This window comes from Arctopsyche grandis, chromosome 12 (genome assembly GCF_051622035.1).
Source record: "Arctopsyche grandis isolate Sample6627 chromosome 12, ASM5162203v2, whole genome shotgun sequence".
NCBI lineage: Eukaryota > Metazoa > Arthropoda > Insecta > Trichoptera > Hydropsychidae > Arctopsyche > Arctopsyche grandis.
In genome coordinates, this window is record NC_135366.1 from 8,358,525 (window position 1) to 8,373,169 (window position 14,645).

General features: G+C 32.1%; 1 protein-coding gene and 1 pseudogene across 2 annotated transcripts in view; one reads left to right on the forward strand and one right to left on the reverse strand.

The window, feature by feature from the left end:
• Positions 1 to 14,645, reverse strand: part of Flo2 (flotillin-2) — a 172,065-nt gene that overhangs the window by 111,314 nt on the left and 46,106 nt on the right. The window lies entirely within an intron of this gene.
• On the forward strand, positions 5,170 to 13,244 carry LOC143920246 (glucose dehydrogenase [FAD, quinone] pseudogene; annotated as a pseudogene). Its single transcript, XR_013261320.1, has 2 exons — positions 5,170 to 5,459; positions 10,442 to 13,244. The product of XR_013261320.1 is annotated as a glucose dehydrogenase [FAD, quinone] pseudogene (transcript).

The window sequence follows — 14,645 nt, forward strand, 5'->3', positions numbered from 1 at the left end:
ATGTATGTATGTACATATGAATATATGTATATATATATATATATATATATATATATATATATATATATATATATATATATATATATATATATATATATATATATATATATGTGATATTTTCCATCTTAGTGAGCGTAAGTTATCGGATATTATTCTAACGTATTTGTCTGGTAGCCTGCGCTCATCATTATTTTCATAATTGAATGGAATTTTGTATGAGTGGAATTGAAATCTTCTCTCTTCCATTTGAGCCTCGCACGTATGTTTTGTATTTGTAGCTGGTTCTTATATATTGGATGGCTAAAGCTGTAAGACAGTCCCCACTCTGTATTTTATTATTTGACATTTTTACTTTATCTGCTCTTATTATAATCCTATTGTTTTTTTATGATTATGTATAAATGTTTTTTTTGTCTGTGTATATGTATATATCTGTATTTTTTTCTCATATATCTGTATTTTTTCGACAATTGTGGCGCATTAGGGACTCCTGCAATCCCACAATAGTCCAAACTTAAACTGACATAAATACATAATAATAAATATGTGTGTATGTGTGAACACATTATTTATGTATGTATTCAGATTTCAATTTGAAATAAAAACAATATCATATTAAATTTTGGCTATAAAAATATAAATAATAGGTTCAAAATCGAATTATTTTTAAATTACAAATGTAATTTTTCATGGTTGCACAAAAAAAAATCAGGTACAAAAGTCAAAACCATGCGTCAACGCGTACGTAATATACGAATTTGTAACATAATTTTTTTTCTTAAATTTTTCTCAATTATTTTCTCCTACAGACATAGTGGGTGATTGCATATAATTTTTATACTACATATATGAAATGTATGTAAGCACTATCATTAATAATACACTAGTGTTGTGTCCGTTGAAATTTCAACGGGTGGTTTCGGAAACAAATTGATAAATGATTTAAAATAAAGTTTCACAGTAATAATTAATCTGAATCGGAACTAAAACCGAAATCGGGAATCGGAACTGAAAAAATAATCGGAATTGAAACAATAGTCGGTAACCGGAACTGAAACAGGAATCCGGATTCGGAACTGAAACAAATGGCGGGATCCGGAACTGAGGCAAAAAATGGGAACCGGAATTGAAGCAAAAGTCGGGAGCCGGAACTGAAAAAGGAATCGGGATCCGGAACTGAAACAGTAATCGAGGCTGCCTTACCGAGGAGTAAGGCAGCCTCGGAAAAATTAAAAGAAACGTGTCGTCGGTCATGAGTTCGATCCCCACGCGGTCGAATTTTTTTCAAATACCTTTTAAATATATTTATATTTAATTGTTTAATACGGAAAAAAGGTCTAAACTACTTACCTACCTACAACAATAGAAAAATTAATTTATTAATTAAATAAATTTTCAATAGATGGCGGTAAATTCTCAGCCAAACGGAAAGATTGGCATCGATTAGTATATATAGAAGTTTTTTTTCTTTTGTTATTATATCTTCATATACGTTCATATGTATGTACATATATCGAATCGAAACGACTATTATAGAACGGCGAGCGTTATCTCAGACAGACAGACACACAGACAGAATAGCGATATTATTTATATATTTATATATATATATATATATATATATATATATATATATATATATATATATATATATATATACATATATATATATATATATATATATATATATATATATATATATATATATATATATATATATATATATATATATATATATATATATATATACCTTGGTTTTTGAAGAGCTCAGAATTTTGGATCGAAGGGCCCCCATACAAAAATATTGGATGATACCGGGCGGGCGACTCTGTTGATTTTATTTTGCAATATTTCTTATATCACCTCAACCAGCAGTGTGGGCTAGTGGTTAGCACATATGCTTCCGAACATTGTGGTCACGGGTTAGAGTCCCACTAGTTGCTGCTGGCCAGACTTTGGTTTACGACTTCAGGTCGATCGTTTCCTATCAGAGATTGCCAATTCATTTGATTTTCATTGCAACGGTTGCAACAAATTGGCAACCTTTACACATTTCTCGCAAATTTCGTTTTTCAGCATCTCGAAATTTGACAATCTATATTTAAAAAATGCTCCGAAAGTGTAAGTTTGTCAAAAATTTGTCAACATTTATCCATAGATGTTTCTATGATGCTCTGTTAAAATTAGTCTAAAAACTGTACATCGATGTTTGTAACTGACCAGAAAGGCGCACTGGGGTTTACCTGTTAAGCCTTGCTGATATTTATAATATGTATGTAAAATAACAGCAACTTCTGGGGACCCAAGACCGGAAATGTCGAAAATTATGATGGGCAGCGCCGTTTAGTTGATAAAATAAAAAGTACACTGTAAAAATAGTTACCTTGGAATTATACGTACGCAGGTTATGTACGAATCGTATATATGTATGTAGTCTCGTTATATAGATGTTGGGATAAAACTTCATACCCTTGAAATTATTCAAGAAAACAAGTTTGCGAAAACTGTACAAAATGTGCAACCCTTCTTATAATTATTTTATATACAATTAACAGAACTGATACTAGTAAATGATTTAAATTAAGTTATCCTTTAGATATTCAAAAACACTGACTTTGACTATCAATCGTGTATTAATTATAAAAGTTAAATGAATAATCAATGATATCTGATGATATGAATCTTATAAATAAGTGCTTTTGAGAACCACTGTCAGTGGTTCTTAGCCTGGTTTGATCGAACACCAGGGGTTCGGTAAGTCAGTCTCAGGGGTTCGGCGGAGGTCAAGACACACACCCGACTCATATGATTCGGGTGCCAATTAAGAAGAGTTCGGTGAATGCGCATATGAAACTGGTGGGGGTCAGTACCTCCAACAAGGTTAAGAACCACTGCTTTAAGTACCTAAGTCCAAGAAATAAAATGAGTACCATTTAGCGGCCCAGAAAAATAGCCCTATTTCCAGACAAATTAGGTATTTATCACATTATCTGCAAATGACCATCTCTAAAAATTTCGCCCTGCAAAAAAAAGAGTTCCCCTTTCTAGAATAGCTCGCACGACCCAATTGGTGTCCGCCCGGCAAATCAAACGTCAAATGGGATGCCAGTAACGAAATAAAATTTGACAAAAATAAATACCGACTAACAACCTAATCTTAAATGAAAAAACCAACCCTAACTTAACCTAACCTAACCCTTACATAAATAAGTGTTGGCTGCTAAGATATCACGATGTGTTCGGATGTATATTACGATATGTGGGCCATGAGGAGAGTGGGAATGGACGGGAGCGGGGCGACGCACTATCATCCAACTGTCAAAAAATATAATTTCACTCATAGGGGCCACTGAAAATGTAATTGGATATTATTTCACTGAATTATACCCAGCGAAAATGTAACTAGTTATGATTTCACTGAAACGTCAATTTTATTTTTGTTACTGGCAACCCATTTGACGTTTGATTTGCCGGGCGGTCGCCGATTGGGTCGTGCGAGCTATTTTAGAGATGTTAATTGGACATTAAATTTCGTTTTGACATATGTATGTCGTGTAATTTATTTTACAGTCGTGCCTAAAATATTATCCCAAATATGAATGGGACTAGAATTTAAAAAATATTTTATATGCTAAAGAAAAAAGTAGCCCAATACATTTTGCATGTAAGATTGAAATTACATGTAAGAATTGATAAACACGTTTCATTCTCAAACTTTAATCATATATATATATACATACATATATGAGAATATGTACGTATGTAAAAAAAAACACAAAAAAGGAGAAAAACCTTGTGGCTGAAATTCTTGGGTGACAAAAAGTTTAAAACAGACATATTATGTAAATTAAATTAAGTTAATGGAAAAGCAATAATAATAAAAAATAATAATTTAGATGTGAGCAACCCATGACGTTATCCATATATTTGAGGAATATAAGCATAAAAAACAAAAATTGACAATGATACACATTCACACATACCAGTTATGAGAACAGTTTTGAGATGGCAAACAAAATACTGTTTAAAAAAAAATACTACGTACATTCGGATTACGAATTCTATCCAAAAACCTAATCAACTCTAAGTTATTACATTAAGATTACAAATATAAATTCTCAGCTTGATACATTCAGTAGTGTGGAAAAAATCGTGTGATCACAACATTTTTAACTTTTCTAAGAGCAAAAAATCCCACTTCCGGTTTATCAAACTTTTAGATTTTTTTTTAATTTACATGACATTGATACAAGAATTATTTTGGAATTTTCGCAAATGTATTTAAGGATCAAAAAAAATAATACAAGCAAAATCGAATAAGAGTAAGCTGCCGGTTGACGGATATTCACTAAATTTTATATGTTATTTGATGTTAAGCTAAAACTTCTTGACATGTAATTTTAGTTCAATGCATTGAAAGGTGTCAGAGAGAAACTCAAAATATCTCGAAACTAGAGTAAAACTACTACTTCCGTTTGAGGTAAAAATATTAGCTTATCTAATTTATCATACCTATTACGATACGATACTATGTACAAAAGTTTCAGTCCGATCTGTTAAGCGATAATTGAATCCAAATACGGGGACACCTATCAGGGGAGGTACCACTTCCGGTCGATTTAAAAATTTCAAATAAATTTACGGATAAACATTTCAATAACTGATACTAAGATTCAGATCGACCAAACTAACGGTGTCTAAAATATCCCCAAAATACACATACTAACATTGTATGTACATATAAGTGATAAGTGATCGATTCTGAGTTCGAATCAGTTAAAATCTCGTCACTAAGTACGTATATATATAGGTATATAAAGTAAAAATGGTTTATTTTTAGTTATCAAATATTATTTTTTTATTTATTTATATATATGTATATGTACATACATATGTATAAATAAATTTATAATACGATTTATTGATAATTTAAAAAGTCATGTCAGCACACGCACAAATAATAAATTGCACATAAGAAATTATGAGGGTTGACTACGCAAAATTTACAGTGGAGGAGTACATGCATTTATTTGATTTGTGTATAATTAAAAAGCTCTTTTTGGGGTATTCACGGAAAATCCGTTAAAAAAATCGAACCGTCAGTGACCTTTAGCAAGCAGCGATGAAGGTTACGAGCGGTTATAAAAACCAGCTGTGGTAATTCGCAACAGAACAGTACCGAAGTGCAGCCCGCTAAAGTCGTAGCGGTGGGTGTGTTTGTCCACCCCGTGGAGTGCAATCGGAAAATTCGGAAAAACGAACACAATACGAAGCGAAAAATATATTGGCGATAGCACAAATCAGTGCATTGTATAACGAAGTTACGAAAACTTGTCATTTTCAAGATCATATTTGAACATTTGTGCCAATTATTGAATCTCAAACGAGAGCATTTGGTACAAATACAGTTTTTTTTTAAAACCTTTCAAGAAAATACTCTTCAGAGAAAAAATCACAATGTAAGTTCGATTCAAATATTTTGCTTTCAGTTAAAATTTTATTTAATTTTTCATTTATTTTTAAATTCAAATACTTTATTTGATTTATTTATAAAATCATAATTAACTAATGTAGTTAGCGATAGTAGAATACAAACTATATAAAAAAATATCGAATATGTGAAAATTAATTCAGACGAGGATTCGATCAATTTATGTTATTGAGAAAAACAAAATTCCAAAAATTAAAAACATCAGAATTTTTTTGGAAAGTACTATTAAATATTACGTATTATAAATATTATGCAAATAATAATAGTAGTTAATATTAGTAAAATTTCCCATTTTTTCTCGTTGGACCGGTTGCTTTTACAATAAAAATTAAAGCAAAAATATTGTCAAAAAATTCACATTCACACATTGAACAGGATTTGAAAATACATTATTATGAAATACCGGAATTCTCATAAGCGAAACGCGAAAGTGCTATATGCTAATTACAGCAATAAAATTTTTATTTGATATAATCGATTCATTGACTTGCACAAAATATTGGACACATATGTACGTGCTTATAATGCAAAAGAATGTCCATTTAAAAAAATAGAATATAATATTAAAAATCAAGGTTTTATCCAATTACATATATTAAGGCCAAAGATAACAATTTACCGTTAAAATTTGCGAAAATCACAAGAAAGTGTCAATATTACATTCGATTTTATTTTATAATATACTAGTTGTTTTACCCCGGCTTCACTCAGTATTTGTAATATAAACAGCTTAAACATGGCGAATCTAATAGTAAATATTAATTTTTTTTTTTTATTAAATTTATTTGAATCCAAAAAAATATATATCGAATCGTCATAGAAACTGTTTTGTTTACGAAGTCCCTTCCGGCGAATGCCCCCGGCACCCCCCGGGCCTTCGCCCCCTGCACCCCCCGGGCCTTCGCTCCCGTCCCCCGTCGTCATGGAAATTTTGACTTGTTTTCGATGTTCCCAACCATTGTCCAACCAACTATACTTACAAAATCTCTTTCTAAATTATATTTTATATGCTACAAATATACATTTAAAGCATACGGAATTTCCGCATCGATTCAAGTACACAAGAAATTTAAATATATATATATATACCGAACTGCTACGGTAAAACACAACTTTTTACATATATAAAATATACTGACATGTATTTTCTGGTAAACCGTTTGAGAGATAAATGATTGACGGCGTAACATGTCCTAGAGAATTGAATAAAAAAAAAGGAATTAAATTCCAGCACCGCACCGCACTTTATGTAGTGATAATAATATACAATCAACATTGAAAACAAATGTGTCGCATGTTTTTAAGCGCCTATTTTGAAAATAATAAAAATTAGCATATTGTGCATCCGCAAATTTTACTCGTGATACAATAAATTTGGTAATAGTTAAAGGTCATTTTGCATAGAAAAAAATATATGTAGGTGGACAATAATCATTTTTCACTGAAAAACATTCATGCCTAAAAATAATACATAAATTTATATTAAATAATATCCTTTCAAAGATTGATTGAGATACGAACGATTGATCACAAAGCTTTAATTTAATAAATAATATTTCAAGTACTTTCCACGATTAAATCTACATATGAGACTGCATAAAGGGACCTTCATTGTTCCAAGAACTGAGGTGACAATCATGATAATATTCACTCAATTAAATGCAAAACTACAGGAAAAAATAATCATTATGATAAATTAACGATGAATATTCGCACTGTGGTTCACGAATACAATATAATTAAAGACAATTTATAATATTCATCACGTAGTACATAGTATTTAAATAATGCATATATGTATATAGTACGCATCAATTCCTGTTTACTCAATAAACAATCAGCAATAGACATGATAATTACATTATAAAAATTATAGGCATGCAATTGCATATCTTAAATATAAAAAATTGCATATAAATGTATCGAATTGTACATAAATATGATATGAAATTACCAAAATACGGCCGTGAAATTTGGTAGGTAGAAAGTAGTGTGATAAATTACAAAAAAAAATTAAGCCCTGTCGACCTTGTCGCGAAAGTCCTTCTACATGTTTGTAAAACCGGCCGGTTAGGGAAAAACGGGTAGGACCTAAATGAGAAGTTAACTGGTGAGTTTTCAAGGGTATCCGGTAAAAAGATCGCGACGAACCATTTTCAGTTGAAACGATTACACTTAAAATACAATCATAATATGTATGTACTATCTGTCGCTTCGGTATAAATCGCGGTAGTTATCCGTGTGTCGGTATCTTATTAATGACCCCTTTAATATATGATAATGATAAAAGCGCATAATCACGAAGTGATTATTAGCAATGACGATAAGTGCAATTTTATAATAATCTGTTTCGATATGAAATGTAAAACGACATGAGTGATTCGTATGAAACATGTATTGACCACGTATGCAGAAATTTAACATAATTAACGAGTTCGCTTAGGCATTTTAATTGGAGGAGACAAATTTTACATGAGGTTATTTCAAAACTTAATTTCTTGTACATACATACATAATTTGATACACTTCGTGGTAATCAAATAAAACGGCGACAAGTCTCTACAATATATTTTTAATAAATAGCATTTCGTACGAATAACTATGGATAGTAATTTTTGTCAATGAGATATTAAAAGTAAATATTTAGTTAAAAAATTTTATACCAAATAGTATTTCTGAAACCATATAAATAAAATAACCATTTATAAAAAAAAACCCCGCTAATTTTATCTAATTGATTTCACCTTCTTTTAAAAGAATAGAGTATCTAAAACCATAGATTTTCAAATTATGTACGTCACACTTTTGACAAATGTTAGCCAACCGAAGATTTCGATTAAAATCGAATTTTACACACAAACAAGATGATGCAAATATTCTATGAGTTACGTATAATTCCGTTAAGTTTCAAATTAAAAACTCAATTTTAAGGTTATGTGTGTCAGTAGTATTTACCTTAAGATTTAAACTGTAGTAAATACACTTCTGCACCTTAACGTACATATATAGCGAGCAGCATAGCTCGGACGTTAAGCTTCTGCTTACCGTCAAGAAGGTGCCGGGTTCTATCCCTGAATGAAAATGAATTTTTCAGAGTATGCTGTTGGTCAGACCTGGATTTGTGACTCCAGGTTGATCGTTTCCTATCAGAGTTTGCCAATTTTCTCTGATTTCATTGTTGAAACGGTTCCCGGAAAAAAAAAATTGGCTAAAAATCCTTCCTACCTACTATGTCACCACTATTTGAAAAATTTTTGATTGATGTACAATAAAAATTTATGTACAATTCATAGATGTCTCGTTAATTTGCGAGTTTTTTCAGTGTCTCGCAATTCAACGACTTATAATAAAAATGCTGTATTTGTATTTGTAATTGGCCAGGAAGGCGCATTGGGATTTACCTGTAAGGCCTTCCTGGTATATATGTAAAATAAAAATAAAATAAAATAAAAATATACATATGTACATGTGGGTGAACGTCACCGCACCGACAGTCAAAAAATCGAAAATGTTCGTTTACCATGTATACCTACATATGAAAAACGGTTAGTATTAGTGCTACCAATCCCGGAAGGTTTCGTCAGCACCGGGATTGCGGTGCTGGGAAATTTCGATCCCGGGATCCCGGTGCTAGCACCGAGATTCCGGTGTATAAGAAAAAAAAATGTACAAGGAAAAAAAAAAGTTCAATTACACATACATTTAAAATCGTATTAAAATAGAAATAATATAGCATACTGTGTACTACATGAAAAAAATATATAATACACAGTATTCGTTTATTTATTCTTATTATACAGATCTGAATTTAATTTTTATTTTTTATTTTAAATTAAGTTCGAAGTTAGCTAAAACGAAACAATCCATCTAATATAAAACCTCCAATTAAATTGACTTTATGTAAAAAAAATATCACACCAATTAATTTTATTCAATAATTAATTTTAATATACATAGTTTATAGTACTATGTATATATCGAAGAACTGGACATATAAATATTATAATAAAATGTACTTACATCAAAATAGATAATCTTCGTACGATTAACAGAAACAACAGCGTCTTAGCACAACACACACACCGCGTAACGAGATCTAAACACTTGAAAATCCCCCGTACGACTGAGAAAATCATATTCGATCCTAAATAACACAGGTCTCATAAAAAATGTCAATATGCTTCGAATATCATTGCAGTTGAGGACAAAATCTGCAATACAATTCAGGCCGTGCGTAATATTTCGAGGAAACGGCGAGCTGGGGTGAAACGCTTCAGTGCAAACAAATGTATTATGACTGTTATTGTTCCTTGTATAATGTTGTTACCCGTTTTTTCCATATTATTTTTGTAAAAATAATATTTTAAAGAAATTTCTGCCAGCACCGTAATCCCGGTATTCAGACTAGTTTCAGCACCGGGATTCACGGTACCAGAAAACACCGGGATCCCGGGATTGGAAGCCTTAGTTAGTATATATATCAGTGGCGTGCGATTAAAGTCTCTCTCCCCCCGTCATACATCCTCACTAAATTTGCGCGAGCAGGATACAACAGGAACAAGAGGAACAGGCTTTTCCTCCCGTATCCTGCGCGCGCACATTAAATAAGGCTGTATGACAAAAAGAGAGATAATTTCACCGCATGCCACTGGTATATATTATATGTATATACATAGTACCGTTTACCATGAACCCTTTTTTTATCTCTCCACTGAAGATCTTTCGATTTTCGATCTTTACCTTCCGATATTTGATTTTTCGATCTTTTGACTTTCGGTGACGTGAGGTAGACCCATTCATACTAATGTTATTTTTTTTTAATTGTCAATGTTGTACAAAAGAGAAAGGTGTCAAAAAATATAGGGCGTAATTCCATTTGACAAAACTATGTACGTCAAATAATCGAGATCACAGAAAACAATTACTAATCAGGTTCAAATTTATTTTCAGAACTGAAGACTCACTAATGATAGCGAAGCATGGCGTATTCGAGCAAAATGATCTTCAATACAAGTGTTTTAATTTTAATACTAATAACATGTGTCGTAGCAAGAATAAACGGTCAAGCTGTAAGTGCGGTGATGAGATTTTTGAATAATGGACAGCGACAAATAAACAACGAGCTTCCAGATAGACGAATGTTGTTCAAAGAATATGACTTCATCGTTGTAGGGGCGGGTACAGCAGGGTGTGTTATTGCCAATCGATTGACGGAAGTTCCTGAATGGAAGGTACTTCTCATCGAAGCGGGAGATGCTGAAAATCTAGTCATGGATATACCACTGCTCGCCAACTATCTACAATTCACGGAAGCCAACTGGAAGTATAAAACTGAACCGGGAAAACGATACTGTTTGGGGTTCAAAGATAATCGATGCAGCTGGCCCAGGGGAAAGGTAATGGGTGGTTCTAGCGTTCTAAACTACATGATATATACCAGAGGTAACAAGAGAGACTACGATCAATGGAGTCAGATGGGTAATACTGGCTGGAGTTGGGACGAGGTATTACCATATTTCAAGAAAGTAGAGAAATTCAACATTCCAGAATTTATGAACAAAAACTATCATAGCAAAAATGGGTATTTAGACGTAGAATATGCGCCGTATAATACTAATGTAGCAAAAGCATGGGTTCAAGCTGCTGCAGAGGCTGGTCATAATTACACAGATTACAATGGAAAAACTCAAACGGGAAGTTCTTTACTTCAAACTTCAATGAGAAAAGGTAGTAGATTAAGTTCCAACAAAGCCTATTTGTATTCAATAAGAGATAGGAAAAATCTGCACGTTACAAAAAATAGCATGGTGGTAAAGCTCCTTACAGACGCAAACAACCGAGTAGTGGGTGTAGAATTCATACAAAGTCAAAGACGATATAGGATATATGCAAGAAAAGAAGTAATTCTATCGAGTGGTGCGATTAATAGTCCTCAATTGTTAATGTTATCTGGAATTGGACCTAGGGAGGACTTGGAAAAATTGGGAATACCAGTAATCAAAGATTTGAGGGTAGGATATAACTTAATGGATCATATAGCTTGTGGAGGATTGACTTTCACTTTAAATCCTCAGAAATTTTCGCTTAGAACTAATTTAATCGCGACCAATGTTAATGTGTTGTCTGAATATTTTACAAACGGAACAGGACCTCTTAGCATGCCGGGAGGATGCGAAGCTCTAGCATTCATTGATATGAAAAACAAGACAAATCCAGACGGATGGCCAGATATGGAGCTTCTTTTCATCGGAGGATCATTAAACGCCGACCCGAATGCCAGATATAATTTTGGCTTCAGAGATGATATCTACGAAGAAACTTTTACACAATTATCCGATACTCAATCGTTTACTGTGTTTCCAATGTTAATGAGACCGAAATCCAAAGGGAGAATCAAGTTGCGAAACACGAATCCCAAAGCACATCCATTGCTATATCCAAATTATTTTGCTGATGATGATGATTTAAAAGTAATGGTACGCGGTATAAAGGAAGCCATAAAAATAGCCGAGCAATCAACACTACGTAAAATGGGAACACAATTGTACGAGGTACCAATATCGGCTTGCGAACATTTAGGATTTGGCACTGACGAGTATTGGGCTTGTCAGGCTATGCATTTTACATTTACAATTTACCATCAATCCGGTAGTTGTAAAATGGGTCCCGCCAATGACCCCACAGCTGTGGTAAGTCCGAGATTGAAGGTTCATGGTGTTGAAGGGCTCAGGGTAATTGATGCTAGCATTATACCAGAAATACCATCAGCACATACCAATGCACCTGTATATATGATAGCGGAAAAAGGCGTCGATATGATTAAAGAAGACTGGGGAAAAAGGGATATTAATGATGAAGTGATATAATTAAAAAAGCTTCCAAAAACCAGAAAGTTTAGAATTAAAAAATAAAATACAATTATGTGATTTATACTGGACGTAAAAAAACTATTTGAACTGTATTTGTATCGGCCATAGCTTTCAAAATATTGATTTTATAGAAAAAATATTCATAAGGAACTTAATGTTCCAGACATTTTTTACATCCAGTTTTAGTGAATTCTATGTATTTTATTACGTACAAAAGATTGATGAAGTAACTCGTACAATTGTTTTAAATTGGAATTATGTTGTATTATATTTAATGGATAGCTAATGAAAATGATGTAGTTAAAACCTAATTACGTAGTTAAATTATAATAAAAATGCTAAGACTGTTAAAACGATTTAAGAAGGATTTTTAAATACAAAAATTTAAAATAGTTATATTAAATTTATTTAAGTAGTAAAATTATGTATGCACAGAATTTATATGATTAGAATTAAATTTGACATGAAGACATGTATGCACAAAAGCTTCATCAAATACATATATGTACGTACATACATACAATACATATTGTGGAACCTTTTTATTTTTTGTGTTAACTTTTAATTCAATAAGAAAAATCTTGACAAAACCATTGAAAACGCCAACCTGTTTAGTAATAAGAAAAATATTTTGATTAAAAGGAATCTAATACACAACGAATTTTCAAAGCAAAGCACTGTTACTATTTTTTCGACACTGAGTATTTATACTTGATTTTTTTATTTCGAGTATTTATACTTGATTTTGTTGATAGGCACAAATTTGTCAATAATTAGCACGAATAAGTTGGTATTTTCATATAATTGGTCTGCTTTTCATATACACATTCTGGCACTAGTCTTGGATCTACAAGCTGTCATTTGATTTAAATAATGATCAATGAGGATTCTCGTGGCGATACTGCTAGGAATTTAATATTACATTGCGATATATAAATACTTATTTCAATACATTTAAATACATCGTGCATTTATTTTAAATAAATTATATTTAGGTTTCACCACCAAACATTGTTGAAAAACATGCCATATGATGATTTTTTTTCACATGTACATACATACATATAACATAATGTTAGACATTTTAATAACATAAAAATGTAAATATCCTGAAATATATACTTTTCGCGTTTGCGGATTATATAAAAATTAATTTAAAATGAACATCAAAAGGAAAAAAGCTCTACTTCCGGTTGTTGGATTTTGTTCAAAATTTTATTTATTACTTACAATCACTACACCAGCAGTCACATAAAACGGAACGCTTGTGAATTTTATGACTTCGAGGCAATAAACGGATTATCCCTTTATGTGTAGGGTTTTTAACGACCAAATATTTTAAATATGATTGTTTTCTAAGATTTGAGTTCAGTTTAGTGTGGGTTTTCGAGGATAAAGCATCAAATTCGAATTTTAACACGTCAACATAACAAAACGCGCTAAGTTATCATTGGAGAAGAGTGTAAAAATCACGACATTAGCGAGTTCAGGATTTTCCTTTCGGTCAATTTCCAAGAAAATGGGATGTTCTATATCGACTGTTTCGAGAATACTGAAAAAAAAGAGAATCTGGAAGTTTTGATCGTAAGAAGGGGACCGGACTGAAAATATGCACATCGAAGAGGCATGACCGTGTAATAACCAGATTATCTTTACAGCAGCGATTCAAAACTGCTGTAGAAATAAGAACAGATGTATCGTCACAATTTTCCATGGAAATCAGCGACTCGACAGTAAGAAGGCGACTCTACGGTCGGAAAGCTGCAAAAAAAACCACTACTAACCAAGATAATGAAAAACAATCGATTGGAATGGGCGAAAGCACATGAAAATCGGAGTCCATCAGATTGGCAACGAGTGATATTTTCCGACGAATCAAAATTTAACCTCTATAGTCCTGATGGTTTTCCGTATGTCCGAAGAAAAGTTGGCGAAAGGTATAATGAAAATTGTACCCTTAAAACTGTTAAGCATCCTCAAAGTCAAATGGTCTGGGGATGCTTTTCGTACCATATTATTGGACAATTGGAGTTTCTACAAGGTGCCATCGATAGAAAAAGATATAAAATTTTTTTAGAAAAATGCTTCGTCCCATCGATGGAAAACCACCTTTCATATTCCGATGATATAATCTTTCAAGATGACTCTGCCCCTTGTCATCGAGCTAAATTGGTGAGTATTCATTTTATTTGATAGCATTGAATATAAATTACAAAATTTCAATAAAAACTGGAATAATTTTTTTTACTTTTTTTAGGTTCGGGACTATTTACAAGAAATGGGTG